The 24,317-nt window shown below is 43.2% G+C and overlaps 1 protein-coding gene and 1 non-coding gene across 4 annotated transcripts in view; both read right to left on the reverse strand.

Moving 5' to 3' along the window:
* Positions 1 to 24,317, reverse strand: part of CHCHD3 (coiled-coil-helix-coiled-coil-helix domain containing 3) — a 264,641-nt gene that overhangs the window by 145,018 nt on the left and 95,306 nt on the right. The window lies entirely within an intron of this gene.
* On the reverse strand, positions 20,950 to 21,080 carry LOC114508266. Its single transcript, XR_003685512.1, has one exon. It is a non-coding gene; the product is annotated as a small nucleolar RNA SNORA38 (small nucleolar RNA).

Raw genomic sequence — 24,317 nt, forward strand, 5'->3', positions numbered from 1 at the left:
ATTTGATAAGTGCTTAATCTCCAAAATTTATGTAAGAACTTACTTACACAACTCAACACCAAAAAAATAATCCAATTTAAAAATGGATGAAGGATCTGAATACACATTTCTCCGAAGAGGACATACAGATGGCTAATAGGCATATGAAAAATATGCTCAACATCACCAATCATCAGAGAACTGCAAATTATGACCACAATGAGACACCGCCTCACACCTGTCGGAATGGCTACCATCAATAAGTCAACAAACAAGTGCTGTTCAGGACGTGGAGGAAAGGGAACCCTCGTGCGCTGTGGGTGGGAATGCAGACTGGTGCAGCCACTTTTGAAAGCAGTATGGGGTTTTCTTCAAAAAATTAAAAATGGAACCGCCTTATGACCCAGCAATTCCACTTCTGAAAATATATCCAAAGAAATTCAAAAGAATATACGTATCCCTATTTTCACTGCAGTATTATTTACGATAGCCAAGATCTGGAAGCAGCCCAAGTGCCCATCAGTATATGAGTGGCTAAAAAAACAGCGGTACATTTACACGAAAAACAGTAGTACATTCACATTACACGATGGAACAGTACCCAGCTGTAAAAAAAGAAGGAAATCATACCTTTGTGACACCATGGATGGACCTGGAGAGCATTAAGCTAAGTGAAACAAGCCAGTCGGAGAAAGACAAATACCATATGATTTCACACACATATGGAATCTAATGAACAAAATAACAAACAAAACAGAAACAGATTCATAAATACAGAGAACAGACTGACAGCTGTCAGAGGGGAGTGGGTTGGGGGCAAGGTGAAAGGCGAAGGGGTTAAGCAAAAAACAAAAACCTCACAGACAAAGACAGCCAACAATATGGGGATTACCTGAGAGAAAGGTGTGGGGGAGGTAGAAGACAGTAGGGGTGGTAAACGGAGATGGAAGGAGACGTGACTTGGGGGGTGGTGAGCACACAATACAACATACAGATGATGTACTATAGAACTGTCTGTACACCCCAATAAATTCAATTTAAAAAACAATTTTTTTAAAGAGGTCGCCCTGACTAGAGAAGAATGGCCACTTATGCTTCTTCCTTCCCCACCAGGAACTGTAATTTCTAAGCTTTGAAACAGGAGCAGCTAACTTGCCAACCTGTGAGTGAGATCTGGCCTTCGGCTCAGTCTCCTGAGTCCACAGCACACGCATCAGTGTGGGGTCCCACTTACGAGCGCAGCTGCACAGAAACAAAAAGAAACTTCCAATGCCTTTGGTGACAGTATTCCAGGGAGCTGGCAGTGTAAGTTCTAAAAGAGGAGCTTTGTCTTAGATCAAGATGGCATTTCTCAGCATCTAGTAAGTCACGACTGCCACTAACATGAGAGAAGAACTTCAAGAGTGTATTTGCTTCCAATCCAAATGCCATCTTCCTAAGAAGTTCTGGAAGGAGCTATCTATCCATTTTTAAAGTCAAGATATTTTTCAAAGCCTGCTGTGGAAAAGATTTGGGAATTTTTTTTCCTTGTTATTCCCTTTCCCGCTTTCTTTTCTTTCTTCTTCCTCATCTTATTGCATTGTAATAAAAAGTAAAAGCATGTTTAGCACCTACTTTTTAAAAAAAGTCAATATGCTTTATAATCGCAAGGAACTGTCAAGAAATGTTAAATATCTAAATATTTTCTTAAACTGGCTTTACACGCAAAAGCTCAAATATCAGTTCTGAAGGCCGTGTGATTCTGGCAGACTCATAATTCTTCATAAAAATTTCTCTCTTCTTTATAATAAGGCCTCTGATATTTAGGGCGCATTATCATCCTAGGCAGAGACAAAAAGACATGCTCCATCAGCTTCCCTTGTGGTGGGCACGGACAGGGAACTAAGTTCCGACCGAGGGAATGTGAGGGGAGAGGACAGGTGCACCTCCCAGGACGCATCCTACACTGGAGGGATGTACCCCAACTCCCCGTCTCCTCCCACTCTGCCCTGTAGTCCGGGACAAGGACATGAAAATATGCTTTTGTGGACACTATGGATGAGAACTAACCATACCAATACCAAGTTTAAAATTATAAGTTCAATCTTTTAATGAGCTTTTCATTATTTCCCTAAGTAGTTTAACAGCAACTGTTACAAAATGCAAAAATATATCCAATGTCCTCCAAAAATGGGACAGTCAACTGAGTCAAAATTGTAGAGTCCAGTTAAAAAAAATCTAGAAGAAAAATACCTCCTATAGTGTCAACATTTCAAACAAATTTAAAAACAAAAAAGATCCTAGAGTTAATCAAATAGTGACTTAAAATCTTTGAAAATCATATTGATTCCCAAGCAGCAAGAAAAGAATACAGAAAAAAGTCTCTCCAAAAAGAGTGTTACATGGGAGTTTTCATACTAGTGAATACATAAAAGTCATTCTAGAGGATCACAGAACAGCTAAAACAACATTTGATTTTTAAAAAAAAGGTTAAAAGACACAAGTCAGAAGCCCTGACCCCTCCAGTGTCAGCTGTACACACTTGACCGCATTAGCTTCCTCTCGGAGGTTCCCGATTGTGTTCTGGGACGTGGGGTATGTGCCCCGCCTACTTCGTAGTGCAGCTGCAGACGTAAAATATGAATCCACATACATCAATCTGAAAAGGAAGATCCTTTACAAATACAAGGAGCCATTATTATTCAAGTAGCTATGTTTACACACTAAAGTATACATTGGCTTTCATGTTGAAAAAGTAAAGTCACTTTTTTTAAAACATGTCTTTGTTAATGCATTCATAACAAAAAATCTCATGAAAACCTCCTCTCACCTGCCCTTGACATTTCAGGGAAGAAGAAAGAACTTAATTTACCATGTACAATGCATACTTTTTGCCCAAATTTTTGAGGGAAAAATAAGGAAATGCATTATACATGGGTAGTACCTGAAACACCTTCTCTCTGATCTTGTGTTTGTAATTGTTACATAAAATTTCTTGTACCAGTGTGTTCAAGAAAAAATGTTAAAACTCCTTTGTAACACAATAAACAAGTATCTAAATATAAATAAATCATTGAATTAAAAAATTAAAACAGAAGATTTTTTTCCCTGAAGGTTTTGGCCCAAAACGTGGGTATACTATCTACAGGGCAAAACACAGTATTTCTCTGAGGATTTGTCCCTCACAACTAAATAAGTAACAAACCCAGTATTTACCCGCGTTATGTGAAAGTCACATAGCCCCACCCCAACATTTTCCGTCTTACAGGGAGAGAGTAGCGCTGCGTCCATGGCTGGTCGAAAACCCGAGTGTGAAAGACAGCCAGCGGGCCGCCCAAACACAGAGCAGGAGGAGGCCGATGGTGAGGCTAAGGGTGCTAAGAAACCCTACAATTTTTTAAATTAAAATCTGTATTAAAGAGTAAGTTTTTTAATTAACTACTTTAGAATGCCTGAGAAAATAATTCCCAGGCAGTGCATTAAAAGCCGTCAACTGTGTTGTTCTCTGTAGTGTGTTGCTGTGTGGTTTCTCAATTTTATCAAAATTACATCTGAGAGAATGAAAACCATTTGTCTACATTTAAAATTCCTCATTTCTACAACTCAATATTTTTCCTTGATGCATTCTAAATGCCCTAGTAGAAATTATTTTGAAAAGAAACCATTAAAGGTATGCTAATGACTCTGCATTGTGACAGATGCTGCGGAGACGGGCCTGCTGGCTGAGGCGCAGCACCATTAACTACCCATCATACAGTGCTCCGAACTTGCTCGTTTGTTACTGCTGCGCTGCTCAAGGGGAGACAGAAACAGCACGAGTTTCTCTTTCTGAGGCAGAAAATCCTAAGCCACTCACTTATTCTAATGTCACGATCCCCACTGTTTATCTGCAGGATAATTAGGAAAATCAGAAGCAGTGAAATATTGTTTTAACAATGTGATTGAAATCAAACCGTTGAAAAGGCCAAGGAGAAAGTTCCATGAGCTTATGGACATGTGGGTCTCCAACACCAGACCCAACTGCAAGCAAAACAAGTCCTATTTCCTAAAACAAATCAAGGGGTGCAATTCCTAGCCTCAGAGAGAGATACAGGGTGGGGGGAGGGAGAATAATTTGGAAAGAGGGAATGGAAACACACCATTACTCCAAGATCCTTCTGTCTGCAACCTGTTAGGAATGTTTGTTGATCATCCATTTTCAGGAGAAACACTGATTCAGCCCCTGCAGGAATCCAGAGAGAGGGCCCTGCACTGTTACCACGTGGATGCACACACATCAGCTCCCTGGATCCCACTGAGAAAGCCATGCTGACACCACTATGTTGATTTTGGGAGAGAGGAAACTGAAACTCAGATACAGGTGAGGTGCTGGCTGCATCTCCCAGGCTGATCCACTAAGGAGCCCAGAGGTTAGGTTTCTAAGGCAGATGCTCTTTCTCAGACCAAATAAGAATGAAGAAGCATTAAGAGGACAAGAGCAAGAGGAAAGAAGGGTGGGGATAGTTTCTTCATAGCCTAACAAAAGTATGAAGAACATGAGTGGCAAATAACATGTTTAATACAGCTTTTATAGTCATACAAGGTCTGTCTAGAAGGTTTCCAGCCATGCGTTATGAAAAATGGACGTTTATTGAAGAACATACAAGATACATTGTACATAGGACAAAGACACCTCATACCCCTTCAGTGTAGGCACCTCAGGACCTCACACAGTTCTCCCAATCACCATCAGCTGCTCTGTTGGATTTTCCTGAATCTCATCCACGGTCTGAAACCTCTTCCCTTTCAAAGGTGATTTTAGTTTTGGGAAGAGCCAGAAGTCGCAGGGTGCCAAATGTGGGCTGTAGAGGGGCTGAGTCACCTCAGTGATTTAACGTTTCGCCAAAAAACTCTGTATGAGACGTGATACATGAACAGGCGCATCGTGACAAAGCTGCAACCACCAGTTGCCCATAGCTGCAGCCTTCTGAATCATCCAAATAGCTGCCACAGAGGAATGTTCAAGCTTAACACAAAATCTGATGCAGATTCGTTGCTCCACTGGCCCAGTCATTTTGAATGTGATGGCCACATGGTACACATGCTCACTCAGCAGTGTCTACTGCCCCCACTGACCAACCAGTACAGTGAAGGCATAGTTGTTCACGCATGCGCGTTCCAGTCCCCTCTCCTTGGCTGCCAAGTAACAACGGTGTGGTGCAAACCATTCTCATTATGTTAACCATGGCTGGATTTTTTACAGACAAACTTTGTGTAAGATGGTCGAATCTCGAAAATGTATACTTTGGATACTAATGAATAGCTCGCTAGGCTCACATCAAAATCGTTACAACCACAGACAGGGATGCCAAGTACCAGTAAGAGGAGGAGGATGCCTTGCTTCTGCCATGCCCTGCATCTATTGTGCACAATGAGGACTGCTCTTGAGAGTCATGCATTTTAAAAATGCGCATGCCCAGGTCCCATCCTGTAAGTCTGAGTCCACTGGGGCATGTGGCCTCTGGTGACCAGCCTGGTCAGGAACCTGCATCCTAGAATCACAGCTTTTCCTTTTGCACCTGCACCCATAGTCCACGGATAAAAAAGAGGCCGGTGCAGAATTCACTGCTTTAAAAGACAACTACAGATTTTATAAGAGCAAGTGAAGGACAGGAAATGTAGCAAAGAATTAAACAATAAACAATCCTGTCCAGGAAGGTACAATAATATCAGGCCTAGGGGATTTTTAACTACAGAAAGGAAAGCACTCAAGACAGCCCTAAATGGAAAGATGGGAAGTTCACTTTCACAGAAAATACAATAAACTGGGGCCAGACAGACTTTGCTGAGCTTAGGTGTCTGACAGAAAGCGTTATAATACCCTAGGCTCAGAAGTTTATACTAACAATTTGCCACTGAACTCTAAAACCAAATGCTCATTACTCACAAAATGATTCTACTCGGCCACCTTTTCAGTGGGGCTTGGGCCCCAGGCGCTAAAGAATAATGACGACAGGGGACACGGCAGTAAAGTACTGCACCTTTAGAGAGACCTCTGAAGTGCTGGAGAGAGGTCTCTTATAGCCCTCTATACAGCAGAAGTCAATGTATCCATTATTTACTTATCTTAGAGCCATGTGGTAATAAACTCTACGATACATTCAATACCTCCCTTCAATATACCAATAGCTGCCTACTCTGGCCAGTGAAAAGGACTATTTAAACGGCAAGCGTTTCATTCAAAGATCAAAGCCCATGAACTAATGTCATCTAGACTCTTCAACAAAAATATCTGTCAGTGACACCTAGTCTATAAAAGAATCTTACAGAGTCCTCTACTCAACTTTTTAACTGTTTTACTAAGTGATTATAACCTTCTCAAGTGCTATGAGTTTAATATATTGCCAGAAGGTGTTCCCATTTAACGGAAACTCGGAAGACACCAAGCAACCACAGCGCGCAGGAACAGGGCCCTGTCGCCTGCCTGCCTGCCTCAGGAAGGCTGCCGCTCTCACCCCCAGCTAGGTGCCTGTTCCACCTGGATGGACACACCCAGGAACATCATGCACCATCACGCTCCACCTAACAGAAAGACCTGGCATTTGGTTGACCACAGCAGCCCAGAATGGGTCCCAACTGCCATTACCCCAAGAACTGGACCGCTGGACAACCCAAGAGTCCCTGCACAGCTGACTCTCCCTGACCCCCACTTGGCCTAGTCAGACTGATTTTCTTCTAAGAGCTCTCCTGGAGGTTCCAGCAGGCCCGCTCAACTTCTGAGACCCCTTGAGGACAGCAAAAATTCCATCTCAGTGAGCCCCATTTAGCTCCTGCCGAGTGCAGGAAATCCCTGTGCTGAAATGCAAACATACACGGTGTGGCTCTTTTCTGCCTCTCCTTCCCCTACAATGCAACTGACATTCTAAAACGGGAGGTTATCATGAACTTGACCAGACTGTCCTTTACTCAAACAGGTCATAACCTAAAACTCAAAAAAGGTCATTACTAGGGTGACTATACAGTATATCCTGGTTTCCCTGGAACGTCCCAGTTTATGTGCACTGCCCTGGTATAATTAATTAATAGCGCTTCCTTTTACATTCCCTGTTTGAATGATAAATTACAGTGACACTCTGGCCCTAGTAGACTTACAAACAAAGGGTTTTGGAAATATGGAAAGGTTGTGATCATTTCTGAATTATGAAATCAGGAAGACTTTACAAAGGAGGTATTCGTGCTGTGCTTTGAAATGAAAAGCAGAATTTAAATGAGGAGGCTGAGAGACGTGGGTGGGAAAGCAGAGGAGGACGTTCCAGGCAGAGGGGCTGACGGCGGAGGTACGAGAGCCAGGGCCCGTCTGCTGCCTGCTCCTGAGGCACGCGCCAGCCTGGCGGACTGCTGTGTTCTGTACACGGTGACCTGTGCTATGGCTGCTCTGAGGTTCCCGAGAGCAGGGGCCGTGCAAGACGTTGTGTCCCTCCAGCTCCTGACGGAGCACCTGGCACAGGGAGCGCACGAAAACCATGGTTTAACAATTAGGTGTTGCTATTCAACTGAATGAATTGGGACGTGTAACATATGTCACCTATGTCTTATGACAGAGCTCTGCCATTTCCATGTGAAGATCATGGCCGTGGTACTAGCCCCTCCTGGGGCCCTGCAGTCTAGAACGCACGGGAGATGGCCAGGGCTGGTAGAACCCATATCTCCGCAGAGACAGGGTCAGAGGTTATGGTGAGGCAGCCATCCAGAGACAAATTACTGAGAAGCGGGAGAGAGAGTAAGTCACAATGCCAACAGGTTGCCACTGTAGCCCTCGCTGGTGCCACCTCTGACATTAACAAAATGAGGAACTCTGTCCTGTGCAGGGACGAGAGGAGCCCACAGCTGCAGGCCCCACTGCTCCTGGGGCACAGCTCCCGGCGTGCCAGAGTCCTGCCCAGAAAAGCCACTGGGACAGCAGCAGTCCTTACAGAGAAGACCGAGGTCCCCAGAAAGGATTTCTGCTTCCAGACCACCGCAGCACCTCAATCACATGAGCCGATTCCTTTAAAAATCCTCTCTCTCTCCCTCTCCTCCTCTTCCTCTCCCTCCCTCCCTCCCTCCCCCCACACAGAACCTTACTGGTTCTGTTTCTCTGCAGAACCTAATACAGATTTATCTAGTATTAAGCTCATATCTTTGTATAGTATTGTACAGTTTCAAAGGATGTTTTAAAAAACAGTGCCATCTGACCTGATTATCAAAACTGTTCCAACTCAAATATAAAAGTAGAAATGCCCTGAATAGTTAATTATAAAGCACTCTATAGGTATAGGCAGCACCAAAAAAAAAATCAAGAAATTGAATTAGAGCATTACATACTGAGTTAACTATTTTCATTCCTTTAAAGTTAGTCTGTCTTTCTTCCCAGTCTGCATTTCAACCATCAGCATTAGGCATGATATATACTAATTCCTCCTACTAAAATATAAACTTGATAGGACTGGAATTTTTTTTAATGTTTTGATGTATCCCCAGCACAGAGACCATAGCACCTAGCATTAAAACAGGCTTTCAATATATAATTCTTCAATGAGTAAAAATGTAAATGAAATACACACACATAGGTAAACATTGAGGGAAATGCAAGAATACAAAATTCACTCCTGCCAAAATAATGGGGACTGGTTATGATAGGCAAGGTATGTTTTAAATTATAGGAGATTCATTACAATTCCACATTAGTACAATCAAATGCCATTTAAATCATACAATAGGGTCTGGTCCATCAACGATCATTCTTCGATGCCCATATTTCTGCCTGTTTGTTTCACGGTAAGACTAGAGAGAGATCAGGGACACTTTACCCACTCTCTCGGTTGTCCTAACAGTGGCCTTGCAGATACCTGACAGACCTGAGAAGTATGGCCCTTCTCACCAGCATTTAAGAGACATTACGGCGTAAGGCCTCCGTTTCGCTGTGTGGAAGTTGTAACAGTGATCTCTGCCAAGCTACTGAAGCCTCTGATGGGAGGCGTGGGTAAATGGTGGAAAAGGCCACTGAGAAAACCGTAACGCAGAGGGACACAGAGGAGACGGGTTACACAAAGAGTAGCTGGCATACATCCACACGGTTCTGTTGAAGAGTTATCCATCCCAAATGCCCTCTAGGTGTCTGGCTTCCACAGAAGGGGGCAGCACAGTCCTCAGTAGGGCTTCTGACCCCAAGCCAGCCCCAGCGGGGAGACAGAGCCCTGGCCTTCTCACTCTCCGGCCTCCAATCCTTGCAGCCTATCTGGAAATCACCACTGAAAGAGATAAAAAAACACCCCAGCCCGGGAAGCTAGATATTTAGCTGCCTCACTTTATCCCCAAAAGCCCTGGCTCACTTTCTTCACAAATACAAGGAGGTCAGGTAAGGGTGATTTCTGCAGTCCCTTCAACTTCTGGAGCCCTGTCAGCAGGTTCTGGGACAAACTGTGACCTGGGCCACAACATTCTGACTTGATGGGGCTCCCATCACGGGGCGTGCACACCCTCCTCAATTCCGCTGCTGGAACACGGCACAGGGGTTGTTGCTGGAAACAGCATCAGGGCACCTGTCGGAAGGCCCCGAGTGAGGAATTAATTACTTTGGTGAAATAAGTACTGCACGTTTAGAAGCCTCATTTGTCAATAACCTCGGAAGGTTAGAGAGATGTACCAGTCAACTAAAAGGCCAAACTGTCACCTTAAAGTAAGAATTACATCTGCTAAGAAGACGATGCATATGGTACCTCCCGCTGGGCCAAGACATGCCCTTCCTACAGGCCAGCTATGTGGCTTTAGGACCTGCCAGGGTGCCGGCGTGAGCTACGGGGCCAATTTAAGTACCTCGGAAGGAGGCAGGCTCCCCCGGGACCAGACGACAGTTAGAGCAGGGCCACGGTGCAGACCACACCAGCGTGGCTTACCCTTTTGAATCTTTGCTTTCCTTCTATCTATGTAACTCTTCTAAAAATAAAAATTAATGATTGATGGTTTCTATTTTTAACCATATATAGTAAATGAATAGTTATTCCATTCGGAAAATCAAGAAAACATAAGTATTTTTAAAATGTAAAACAAAAAATAAATTTAACTCCTAAACCAAGCTTTCTGTTTATACAGCTATTAAAGAGCATGCTGATTTTTATTCTATTAAACATCATGTTGTACGCACGTCCCATGACATGGATAATTTTTAAATCCTTACTTTAAAGACTGAAAAAGACCGGCACATTCTTCTGTAGACATGTTAATATATTCCACCAGTGACAGGCAAGTCTTACTCTGGAGTCTCTGACAGCATATTTTGAACTTGATCATACGACAACCGTTTCTCGCCTCTAAGTTACTGAAAAGGGGATGTCACACTGCAGTCCAGAAGCACAGGCAAGGCCTCCCAAAATCCAAGTGCCCTGTGCGATTAGAGCCTTCAGGCCTCATAAAACCCCCACGGCGACAAGGGGGCAATCGGGCTGAGACCTCACTGTGATAACTAGGAGATAACTGGCCACCTTTCACCCAGATAACAGATGTGTATCAGTGGTGATCTTGCCAAATCACTAAGCACTTTTCCCCCTTTCATTCTATCTTGAAAGAGGAGAACAGGAATTTCCAGCCACACTGAGACACAGATGAGGCCATACCAAAGCAGTGGAAGTATGTTTTGGGGGAGGCATAATTGGGCAGCAACATCAAATCACATCACAACTCTACCTACACGCAGGACGAGTTCCAAGCCCCCAAAACTAGGTTACACTCACACATTCCAGAACCTCTGCGAACCTCCTGCAGTGCATATACTGCGGATCTGGGCGAAGAGCTCCCCAAACCTTGCATCAAACTGCGGACACCACAGAATATCCCCTTAATACACAACTGCCTGTGAAAAATCGGAAAGGGATAAGCAAAAGAATGAAACTAGACTACAGTTTACCTCCACGCACAAAAATTAATTCAAAATAAATCAAAGACCTAAATACAAGACCTGAAACAGTAAGTTACAGAGAAGAAAACAGGCACTAAACTTACGGGACCTTGGTCTTGGAGAAGATTTTCTGACTTTGACCCCAAGGGCAAGGGAAGTAAAAGCAAAATAAATGAATGGACTATGTTAGACTAAAAAGCTTCTGCACAGCAAAACAAACCATCAACAAAACTAAAGGACTACCGAAAAAATGGGAGAAGATATTTGCAAACGACAGTTCTAACAAGGGATTAATATCCAAAATATACTGTTAAAAAATCATACAACACAACACCAAACAAACAATCCAGTTTAAAAATGATCAGAGAACCTGAACAGACACCTCTCCCAAGAAGACAGACGCAGAGCCAGCAGATACTTGAAAAAATGTTCAAGTTCACTAACTCTTAGGGAAATGCAAATGAAAACTGCAGTGAGATAGAGCCTCACAGCTGTTCGCAGGGCTGTTACCAACAGGACAGGTGATACAAGTGTTGGAGAGGATGTGGAGAAGAAGGGAGCCCTCACCCACCGCGTGTGGGAAGGGAAACTGGTGCCGCAGGCACTGTGGGAAACAGAATGGAAGCGCCTCAAAAACTGAAATCGTTACCATTATGACCCAGCAATCCCCCTTCTGGGTTATCTACCCCCCAAATTCAAAAACATCTATCTGCAAAGAGACATGCACCCCTATGTTCGCTGCAGCAGCACTCACAGTGGCCACCGCGTGCAGACCACCCCGCTGGCCAAGGCACCAGTGGGTCAGAGCGCCAGCAGGGCCGACGTGCCATGGGTGCAGCTTCTGTCAGGGCACACGCCGGCATCAGCCAACAAATGCGTAGCTACGTGGACAACAGCATCCACGTTTCTGTCTGTCTCTGCCTCTTTTTCTCCCTTTCTTTCTCTCAAAAAATCAATCAATAGCCCTGGCTGGCGTAGCTCAGTGGATTGAGCACAGGCTGCGAACCAAAGCATCACAGGTTCAATTCCCAGTCAGGGCACATGCCTGGGTTGCAGGCCACGACCCCCAGCAACCACACATTGATGTTTCTCTTTCTTTCTCCCTCCCTTCCCTCTCTAAAAATAAATAAATAAAATCTTAAAGAAAAAGAATTAAAAAAATCAATCAATAAAGAAAATTTTAAAGATATGGAGATAACCGAAGTGTCCTCTGATTAGATAAAGATGTGACAAATACATGCTATGGAACACTGCTCAGCCGTGAGAGAAGATGAACCCTGCCATTTGTGACAACTCGGATGGATCCTGAGAATCCTATGCCACGTGAAACAAGTCGGTCAGAAAAGCCAAGAAGCATGTGACTCCATTTGTACGTGAGATACAAAACTGAAGCTCAAAGACACGGACACCAGTATGGTGGTTACCAGAGGGACAGGGGTGAGGGTAGAAAGGGGATCCGAATACACGGTGATCGGAAGGTGGTTTCACTTTGGGTGGTGAGCACACAGTGCAACGTACAGACGGTGTACAGAATGCACACTTGACACCTACGTAATCTTATTAACCAATGTCACCCCAATAAATGTAATTAAAAGTGTATAATACAATAAAAATATCTGAAAAATATGACACAAATAGGCAAGGTAGAGCTACAATAATAAAATTTTAAAATTTAACAACTTTTAATGAGTTGAACAAATAAATGAAACAAAGAACACATTTTAAAAAGCTCAATGTTTGGACTTAAAGGTAGCAAAAGGGTTTAACCCACTATAATATAGAAATTTAGGATGTTTAATAGTCATTTCTTAAAGGCATAAAGCAGATCAACTTGTACCTTTTAATTTAATTGTGTAGATATTTTTAAATGGCACCCATCTAAGTTTATTTTGCTAACAAGGCCTGAGTTTTCATTCTAGGCCAACAAGTAAGCATTAGCAGAAAGACCCCACCCTCTCTCCTCTGAGAGAAAGACGCTCTCGCCTGACCCTCTCAGCACAGAGACTGCCGACAGGGTTTATGCCTGTGCTTAGCACGCAACTACTCCTACTAGTCAGAGTAAGTTTTCAATAATGAAAATCAATTTAGCCAAGAAAACAGACCCTTTCAACTTTAAATAGTTTTCTTTTTTTACATGGACTTTTTTTTTGATCACTAAATTAAAATAGATGTGACTCTTGGAATTGGTAACCTATTCATAAGCAAAATTACTTTATGAAAAGTCAATTTATAAGTATATAGAACTTTGCATTCTAAGAGTTCCTGTACTTATATATATATGTATATATTTATATATATGTATACACACACATACATATATGTGTATATACACACACACACTCTCTCTTCAAGGTAACACACTTGAAAGAAAAGCACACTAGTGGCCTCATCCTCATTTTAAACAGAGATAGAAACAAAGAACAAAAAAAGGCAATTTGCCTAAGATTACATGGAGCAGTACCTGGAGGGGTGGGGGGGCAGAGAAAGAGCTATTTCAGATTATATTATTGTTCAAAAACTCTGTAGAAAAATAAGAAAAGGGTTTGCTTTTTCACAGTTTTAATGATACAACACGGATGTCTGCTGTTTCAAAGACGCAGGATCAATAGAGATGCTGATGAAAGCGTTTAAGTTGTTTTAGTTTGAGTTCATGCAAGAAAATACCCAGAACAACTGTTTCCTCACCCACGGTATAAAATATTAATCTATATGCCTGACGCTTTTCACCTCCCGTCACTTGTCCACTCTACTTTCCTGCTTCCAAAAACTCTAGCAAAGACACAAGAATTCAGAAATTGAAGATACCAGGGCATTCATGATCCCATGGTTTGCAAATCACGTTTAAAATGTTTTAAGACATGACAATATACAATCCTAAAATGTGTCCTGTTCTAGGAGGAAAAAAGTACCGTAAAGAACATTATTTGGAATCCAGACTAAAAATTACAATATTTCATCACTGCAAATTTCGTGACTCAGACAACTACATTTGGCTCTATGAGAAACACACTAACTTCTATGGTGTGGGTGTGTTAAGGGGCACACTGGCAGGATGTCTACCACCCGTGCTCAAGTGGTTCACAAAATGTGTGTGAGCGTGAGAGTGTGTGTGTGTGTAAAGAGAATGACAGAGCAAGTGGGAAAATGTTTAAAAGTAGAAAAATCTGAGTCAAATTCTTTGATCTTACAACTCTTCTGCAAGCTAAAAATTAAGTAAAAGTAAAAAATATAAGAAATAAACTTTAAAGTCCTATTTCTTATAGCATCTTAAAAAATGCCTTTACCACATGCAACACAAGTATACACACACACACACACACACACATAATCAAGCAATGTTTATACTCAGCATTTAATTGTACAATAGTAGACTCGGAGTAAAAATTAGTTACCAGTTCTTTCCTATCATTCTACCAGAGCTGTGGGGAGAGAGCTTCAGTTTTGGAAATGAACTGATTTTCTATTATATTAATTAACCTACTGTCAATAAAATTACTTTTGGAGTCATTAAAATACATTAATAGTTATATAGCTACATCCCAAATTTGTTTAATATTATTTTTAACTTAACAAATCTCCAAAATGGTCAGTGATATAGTTTTTAAACTTCTATTCAGGGCTTGACTTTACAAGAAAAACCTGTGGAATATCTCCACTTTAAATTTCTCTTGAAATTCAGTGAAAACCCTGACCCGAGGCTCAGCTGGCTGAAGTGTCTGCAGGAAAGCAGAAGGTTGGCTTCCCAGTCAGCGCACAGGCCTAGGTTGAGGGTTCAGCCTCCCACTGGGGCATGCACGAGAGGCAACCAACCCATGTTTCTCTCTCACATCAGTGTTTCTCTCCCTTTCTTTCTCCCTCTTTTTCTTGTCTCTAAAAATAAATGATATCTTTTTAAAAAATTCATTGAAAACATAAAACACAAAATTGACTGAATCCACTGCATGAGTAACGTGGTCACTGCTAAAATATATTACATTTTCTCTTAAAAATAATCTATTGCAGTAAGCCTGTCTCTATTCTCAACAAGGATCCTACCAGATTAATGCGTCTTTATTATCCAAAGCAGAAAGACGGTCATATTATCTCTTAGCTCCCCTGAAAACAGAGTTTAGAACACACATTAAAAAAGGTAAGTTTCTGCCTTTGTAAACTGGTTTCTCTAAGGACACAGTACTTGCTGCACACCAAGTCTTCCGTACCTATATCAACCACCTCTCCCTAGTATACCAGACCACAGCAAACTTTTTAAATAAGTCCACTCAAAATGACTTTACAGAGGTACACAATAACATTTCTTTTAACCAGCATCCTTTGCAATGCAGAGATTCACAAGTGAGAGGTTTTTTTTGAATACTGAATGGGAAACTTAATTCTAACATGTATTACTGCATTCCTTGTTCTTAACCAGATTGTTCTTATCACCCAGGCCTATCACCCTGGTAGTGACATGATTATGAATATATTATTTTACCAAGTACCGACACCCAGGCCTACTGGAGCAGCCAGGGCTGTCTTCCTCTCTGTTGAGAAGGCCCACCATGCTATGATACTGTTTACTTCGCACATGTTGTGTGTTTATCACGTGCACGCATATTTAATGCCTTCTTCGTGTCTGCAGTAATTTTAGCTGTGTCCACGTGCCTGTCCCTAAAAGTCCCCCAAAAGTGGGTCCAATCCACTATGGGTTAAAAACATAGCAATAAGCAAACCTGCTAAACTGTGCCCCAAATAAGATCACCTAGGCAATGGGGATCCAATTTGGAGCTCTCTCCTTCTGCTGCCTTTAGGTTCACAGTCTGTTTGAACCTGTTTCATCATCTGTAACAGGAACAATGCCCATTAATATCAAGCATTAATTAACACCAGGTAAGATAATGGGCCTGAAAGCTTTCCGTTAAATAAAAAGTTCTAAAACCAAGTAACTGTTTTCTGTTGTGATACTGGTTACTAATAAAGCTCACGAGCATGATGGCACTACCTGGAAAACACTCTGTATTTTGGGGGGGACGTTAAAGCTATGGTTCCAGGTGATTGGCTAGCTCTGTTCCTGAGAACCAGACAGGCTAAGGAAATGGTGAAAGGATTGATGTTTAATGTCTAAGCAGAAAATGTATATAAGTAGGTTTATAATCTCCAACAAAAGTGGCCTTGTGGCACTGATTGGTGTTTTTTCTTATCAAGAGAATATTAAACACAAGTCTGGAATTAAATTCACAGCCAGTGTTTTAAATGGGCAGAGGATATTTAGACATATAGATAATAAGTGTGGAACTTTGTAACCATTTGTCACAGAAGATGGAAGAATGGGAAGAAGTTAGCTTGAAAACTACTCTAAACTTTTGATCTAATCAACAAATTTCTGTGACAATGAAGACATCTGATAACTTTGCCACAAGTAATCATGAATTATTAGTGCTGATCATTCCATTACATTTTGTAGAAAACAGCTTGGTGCTGTCTGAGTAAATCAAATTCTGCCTGGGGCTATGTAGCTTACCTCGAATTATTTCAGAATCATCTAAAATGACTCATTTTTCTATTAAAATGATGAATGGGCTAAATGAGGTATGTAATAAATACTGCAGGTCTGTAAACAGATTCCTGCTCTCTAGAGAATGGAGGCCTTACTTCATTTAGTAATTCTGCCCCTCGTAATTTTCAGGAGAAGTCATCCTTAAAATACGGTGCGTAAAGAAAAGAGTAGAGAGTCATAATGGAAAATGGGGAATGTCTTTACAGTTAAAGGAACCCAGGATACATGAAAATACACTCTCCCACCCTCAAAGCAGAGCATAGCTCAAAACACCAAGAAACACAGATAGAGCCCTAACCTGTGTGGCTCAGATAACCTGTGTGTCATCCCAAAAAGCGAAAGGTCGCTGGGTTCTGTTCCGGTCAGGGCACGCCTGGGTTGTGGGGGTTGTGGGGGTTGTGGGGGTTGTGGGTTTGGTCCCCGGTCGGGATGTGTTCGAGAGGCAACCAATCTATGTTTCTCCCTCACATCGATGTTTCTCTCCCTCCTTTCCCCTCTCTCTAAAACTCCCTAAAACTAAGTAAATGAATAAACAAACATGGAAAGAGCAAACTCGGTTCCATTTAAGAATCATACCTCAGCAATAAAAACAGGTATATATAGGAATAAATACAGAGCTGCTCAAGAACGTCTAACATTATGAAGCATTTAATGTCCAGTAAACAAAAATGAGCAGACTGCATTGCACCTGGCATGTCACACACTCAACATCACTGCTGTACAACTCACTACTGAATCCACGAAACCACAGGTCCACGCACGATGGGCTGAGAGCAATTCCCCATGGCTGTGTCAGAGCTGACAGTGTAAGACTGGCCATGGAAGACAAAGTGGAAAGATCGATGTTGAACACAAAGGAACACATTTGCCTTACGGTCTCCTTCAAAACATAATGTGCAAAACTCTTATTTGGGATTCCTAAAGACTGATGGAGTTCACTATGCTTATGTTAAACTTTTAATTTGTTACGGGTTAAAGCAAACACTCAGGACCATATTTCTTAGCCTCTACAGTGGGAAATGAGGTTATGATGTTAGTTCAATAAAATTCCAAGGCCCTAATGACAGTTCATTTCAGACCGGGCAGTGAAGCAAATAAGTCAACAATAAATGCCAGGTCATTATAAAGAGATGGAATTATCACTAGCTCTTTGCACTGCACTTATCTATGGATTTTTACTCAGTGCTCTCCATACCTCACTGTGACACCCATAATGACCCAAGTGATGGGATGTCAATATGCTATTTATGGCAGGGCTACCACATAGGACACGGCTCAAACAAGACTTGCCCTGAGCCAGCCAGCTTGCAAGAAATTTGATGCATTTTTTAAAGTACATATTGGATGGAAATATGACAGCACGTCCTAAGCAGAGTTGCTCCTCCTAACTGTCTTTAAACATAACTAGTTGTTGGCAAGAACATCAACAGCATTATACTCAACTGTGCTATTTTCTTCTCTAATCACTTTGTCACCAAGGTCAGACAGGCTGAGATAGTCCCTTAGAAAGAAGCAATACGAGCAAATTGCAGTCACCTCTCCATTGTGTTCACTGGACAGACTTGCCAGTCTTGACAGTGAAATTTAATCTCCACTCCCAGAATGCTCAGCCACTCTCTTCTCCAGGCCCCTCCGCATCTGCTCGGCATGCTATCTTGCTTCTCCGAGGCTCTTCGGTAAGGTTAAGACCCTAGGTAATTCTGCAGAGCTGCACGAGGAGGATATTTGACAACATATACTTGAGGAAAATATATTCAGCTGGTTAAGTTTTTGGTATATGAACAATACTGAAATCTGTAATAACAGTCCTATTCTTTCTCTGGGTCTTGAACATAAAGGCTGGGCTGGCAGACTGAGACAAAACATGTGTCTCCTTTCTACCGCAGCAGCAAACTAACACACCTGAGGCTGCCCTGGCCCTCCAGGGCTAACACTCTTGGATTAACAATCCCTTCACAGGGCTCTATGCATACCATCTGGCAATAATAATGTTGCCTTAATGCACACAGGAAGCAAGGGCCACACATCGCAAAGAACATAAAGAGAGAGGATGGAACACAAACGCCTTGAGCTGGAAGCGACGAGGGCCTGCTGAATCCATGCACACAGAAGGCACAAGGCCGCTGAGCACTCTGCTCCCACCCGTGCTGAGGGGCGCTGCCCTTCACATTTCCTGATAAGATGGTAACTGAGCAAGTCAGAAGGATTGGGACTTGCAGATGGATCCCAGGTCCCATTCTTACTAATAATACTGAGGAGAATATATCGAGCTGGCTTAGATCCCCCAAACATAAAGTAGAAACTCTACATTTAAAACAGTGCCCAAAGCACAAGTCAGAACCACCAACTTCATTTTTGAAACTGAAAGCAAATTAATACTCCATGCACGTCAGAACAACTGGGGCTCGGCGTCTACAGCGGGGGTGTCGAGTTCATTTTCACTGGGGGCCACGTCAGCCTCGCAGCTGCCTTCAAAGGGCCGAAGGTAATTCTAGGGCTGTAGCAATGTAACTACTCCTTAACCAGGGGCAAGGAGCTCGGCACTGCTACCGTGTAGAAACATGGTGCCGGGCGGGATTCGGCCTGCGGGCCTCGTGTTTGCTGCCTGTGGTCAATAGCAAGAAACCCAGCACACAGTGTGTATAACCCAGAGGGATGGCACTGGTAGGAGTTAAAATCAAAGTACTAAGCTGGACCCCCCAAAATAGCAAAAAACTAAAAATAAAAACAAAAAGTTTACGCACCTTTAAGTGCCAAGAACCCAGGATAACTGCTGCTACACTGTCACTTCATTCACCGGGATAATTTCAGTGACACTAAAAGCCCCAACTGATCACTCACTGCTTTTTTACACAGAACGTCAGGGCACGAACCCTATCGATCATGTTAAAATTACCACCCCAACTGCAGCCTTTGCCCTGGGGCAGGACCTCACTTACATTTGGACAGAGGTGGGTGTTCTTATCAACTTCAATTTAGTCATTCCCCTCCATATCCCACATTCAAAACCTTTTTCTCCTTTACCACGAAATTTCGATTGTCACAGTTTGAAGCACAAACAAAACACTGAAAAGGACACAGCACAAAATTAATCAATTCTTCCTGATTGCTCCACTGGAGCATTTCAGACAAAAAGGAAACGGGATGAAACGGGACATTTTGGTGAAACAGTCACTTACATTTGCAAAAACCAGATTTATGCACCCACCTACCATCTTTTCCAGTGTTTTTTCCTAAACCCTATGAGGCTTCACAAATTCCAAATTATAACATAAATAGAAAAATAAACCCAGGGTAAGAATGACCTTCCCCACGAACCCTGCACTTGACGGGAGACTGCGAGGAAAAGCGACAGCTTCACCTCCCCTGTGCCTCTCCAGCGACCAGCGGTGCCTGGCACAGAGTTTAATAAATCTGTGATGGAGGGGAACGTGGAACGGGACGGAAACACCTCGTGATCTGGCGAATGACCTCTATGTTTCCAGTCATTTCTTCCTCGGCTCCATCCTTCACACTTCACTAGAATGAGTGCTCAAAACGCCCATCTAACCATTCATCTCTCCCCTTCAAACCTGGGATAAAAACAGTCCAGGCGTCGATGGACTCACACCCTTAGCCGTGCCCGCTTTCCTCCGCCTCCTCCTTCAACAGTCCTTGCGCTGCGTGTCCCACTCAGCAGCTCCCGCGGTGCCCCGCGGCCCCCACGCTTCCGTGCTTTTGCCCACCGCACCATCACGGGCTGGGCCAGCCCGGCGCCTCAGCCCCACGTGCAGTTCCTACACGTCAAGACTCAGCTCAGGCACCACTTCCCTGGGACATCTTTTCTGTTCTTCCCCATTTCCTCTCCCCCCATTTCCAGGGCTTGAGTAGATTCCATTCTCCATTTATTTAATCAACGAGTCGTTGCTGACTGTTTACTCCTTGCAAGTGTGTGTTGACTGAGTACAGGAAGATGTAGCAAGGAGTTAAAAGAAGGTCCCTGCTTTCACAAAAGTGAAAATTCTCACAAAAATGTAAGTAGCATGGCTCGATAACAGACTTAACACTTTTTAACATTATTTTAAATGTATCTGTCTCCCACATGATACTGTGAATTCTTTAAGGACAGGATTTTGTCTTTCTCATTTATACATCTTCACAATCCAACATACAATAAGCACTCAATAAAACACCTGTCCAAAGAGTGAAGAAGAGTATTCCACATTTAAGTTTATAAACTCCAGAATACTTCAACTATTCCCTTAGGTAAGTGGGGCTTCTTTTCAAGTTTAAATTTAATGAGCAAGGACTAATGTTGAAACAGCCTAATGAGAGAAGAAAAAAGAGTCGATCAAATTTTAATTGACATTTTAAAAAAGAAATCAAATATAATTGCAAAGTCAGAAGAAGTCAACTCCCTGCTCTTTGTATATATATATATATAAAAAAAACCTAATGACACAGCAAATTAGATTTATATGCATGAGATCTTAGAAGATACACAAAATGGCAAATCACATTAACTGTACAGGTTTCCTCTTATTTAGTCTTCATTCTTTTTTTTTCTCTATGTGGGATGGTTGATCTTGAGCCTGCGGGGAGCAAGCTGGCCCCAGACTTCTCCAAGTCCACGTTTCTGTGCCTCCAATTCTTACGTGTCCGAAGACGGAGAACCACAGACATGCCTTCGTAGGAGGAGAGTCGTCACTCTTTACCAAGGTGCTTTCCTGCTCCCAAGAACCCTGGCTTTAGTGTGAATTTTAATTAATACTTCATGTAGGTAAAATTACCAGTGAACTGCCTCCCCTAAAACCTCTGGGTAAAATCAGCTGACTGAAATACCGGTACCAGTCGGAGGCAGGAGGAGGGGCTGGTGCACCCTTCTTGAATCTAAAGCAGGACTTACGGCTTCTCCAGCTAAAGCAATTCCTCCAAAGGGGAAAGTTTCAATCTGATCCTATTTCAAAACTTTGACAACAAGGCCACAGTGACACTGCCCTTCAAAGGGCTTTAAGAAAGCCAGCCGCTACAACTGTGGGAAGAAAGCCTGAGCTCACATCTAAGGAGACAGCCATCTAAATGTCAGCTGTCAGGGGATGGGGGAGACGGGAGCGAAGGAGTTGTTCGTTTTATTTGACAGTACCAACATCACATCAGTTTGGGGTTTTTTTCCCCTGGTTTTCCTGAAAGACAGCTTTCCAATTCCTGCAAATGTGTGAAACCTAACCTTTACTTTCGCACGGGCTGCAACACTGGGGTTCTCAATAGACAGGAACGAATCAATGTTGGGCCATCACTCAGAGTCCCACATCTCAGGGCTAAGGATGACAGGAGCGGGGGGGACCCAGCCCTCGCAGCAGACGGATGTGCACGTTCCTGGGGTGACTCTCCCATGGATCGCAGGCTCAGAGGATGCCCGCTTCCCCCGCTTGGGATTAGGAAAGTCAGGGACAACAGTCGGCCTGAAGTTCCACACCACGCTTTTTACAAGGCGGGGGGTTCAGAATCTGACAACCCGGACGGTATCCATGGGGGGAAAGCCAAAAGGAACTTTATACCCCTACACATTAATTATATGTGCAATACTGCTTAACTTCTTGGTAGTTTTTTCCAACCTTCAATTGTGGTACAATACACATAAAATTTACCATCTCAGCCACTTAGAGGTGTGCAGCTCAGGAATGCACAGTACCTTCCCCTCACTGTGCAGCCACCCTCCAGGATCCTCTTCACGCTGCGAACGGAAACCCCACACCCGTTCAAAAGCTTCCCGCCCCTCCCTCCGCCCCAGCCCCGGCACCCGCACTTCACTCACTGTCTCCAGGAATCTCACCACTCGGGAAACCTCTCGCGGGTGGGGCTGCACAGTGTTTGTCCTTTTGTGACTGGCTGGTCTCATTTAGCATAAATGTCCTCAAGGGTCATCCATGCTGCACGATGTGTCAGAATCTCCTTCCTTTTTAAGGCTGAATATCACCCCACAGCCTGGGTGCACCACATTTCTGTTTGTCCCCTCATCTGTCGTACCCGTGGGCTGCTTCCACTTTTTGGCTACTGTGCCCAGTGCTGCTGTGAGCACGGGCATACAAATATCTCTCTGAGACCTTCTCTCGGTTCTGCTGGCTAGGTACCCGGAAGCAGGGTTGCTGAATCATGCAGTAATTCTAGCTTCGATTGTCTGAGGGGCTGCCACGCCGTGGTCCGCAGCGGCCCAGCCATTTCACCCTCCCGCAACGTGGCCGTCAACCTTGTCATCGTCTGTCTTTCTGACAGCAGCCACCCTGATGGGTATGAGGGCGTCCCTTAGTAATGCCTGTATTTCCCAAGTCTTCTACAATATCCCTGTATGATTTAATAATTAGAGGGAAATCTAGTGAAATGTACTCAACCATTAAAAATGATCACACAAATACATATTTATTGGTATAGAAAGACCTTTACCATAGAGTCTAATTTTTTAAATGTGAGGGTTATTGTAAGAATTATACAAGACTATATTTATTATCACCTATGGTTGGGGCTATACATATACCCATACTAATATAAATGTTTTTTACAGACTCAGTGGAGTGTGAAAAGGAATATAAAAACAGTAAGCCAAAAACTTAACAGTAATTACCTCTGCAGAGTGGTAATTGGAGTGACTTAATGTTTCTGTGTCTGTTTTCTGACCCTGACCCACTGAACACGTGTGTCTTCTATAATAATGAATAATGACAACAGAGGGGCAGTCTGATAAAGGTGTTCAGAGTCATGGGGCACCTACATTACGGTCGACAGCCATGTTCCTGTGGCCACCAGCCACTGCTCAAATGTCTGACCCTCTGAATCAGATGCCATCCTGGTAGAGAGGAGAGGGATTCAAAGACAAGAGGCGAGAGCTGCGGCACAGAGAAAAATGCCAACCAAGGATCCTTCCGCCCCCTAGAAACTAAGGAGCTTGATCCCCACCTTCCCTAAACACACGCACTGCTGACCGCCTCCACTCCACCCGGCCTTCCAACTGGGAGGCTGTGGCATTAGTGGAAATGACTCTCAGGTGTAGAACTGCTATCGGCAGTGACTGCCTCACCCAGCACTATTGTCTTTAATTCTGAAACTATCCCCCTTTCGTGACAAAGGGCCATCCTGCCGCATCGCCCGGCCTCAGTTCCACTCAACACGCGCCATCCTTTGTGGTGCCGACCAGCCAGTCACCGGACATTTCCTAATCCATCACCTCTATTCTGGCTTCACTGTTTACTCATTCAGCCTGGACCCTGGGTGAGTCACCAAAGCAGTGGATTCATCACACATTAGTAGTTCCTTTAATTTTTTTTTTATTGGTATAGTCATAGGTTAGCCTCGCAAAGAAAGGACCAAGAGAAAGAATGGGAGAACAGAAACGGACCCTCTTCCTAAAATTTTTAACAATTCCCAACTGCCTGCTGAACTAAGGACACCTCGCCCAGTCCTGCGTTCCCAGTTCTGTGGTCCAGAATCACAGTGTACTTGGCCGTGAGTTCCCGACTATGCTCCGATGAGCACTAATGGTTCCGAGGGGTCACTCGTGGGCTTCTAGAAGGCGGAAGTGGGGCCTGAGCAGTCAGGCCCCCGGCCTCACCCAGACCAGTTCTTCTTTCATCCAACAATGGGAAATCGCTTAACAAGTTATGTTGCACACAGAACACAGAATATTATTGGCCATTAAACACTACATTTCAGAAGAACATTTGGTTATATAAGAAAATGTTCCTGATGCTGAACACTACATACAGCGTTATCCAAGTTCTTAAATATGTAACAGACCTGGGAATAAAAATTGTTTATTCAGAGGGAAACGCATCTCAATGTCAATAGTGGCTGTGAGAGAATGACCGATGGGTGCCCTTTAAGTTTTCTTCTTTCTATTAAAAATCATTTTTAGACATGTTTATGTAACCTTTAAAATTAAAA

The sequence above is a fragment of the Phyllostomus discolor genome, chromosome 10, assembly GCF_004126475.2.
Source record: "Phyllostomus discolor isolate MPI-MPIP mPhyDis1 chromosome 10, mPhyDis1.pri.v3, whole genome shotgun sequence".
NCBI classification, from domain to species: Eukaryota; Metazoa; Chordata; class Mammalia; order Chiroptera; family Phyllostomidae; genus Phyllostomus; species Phyllostomus discolor.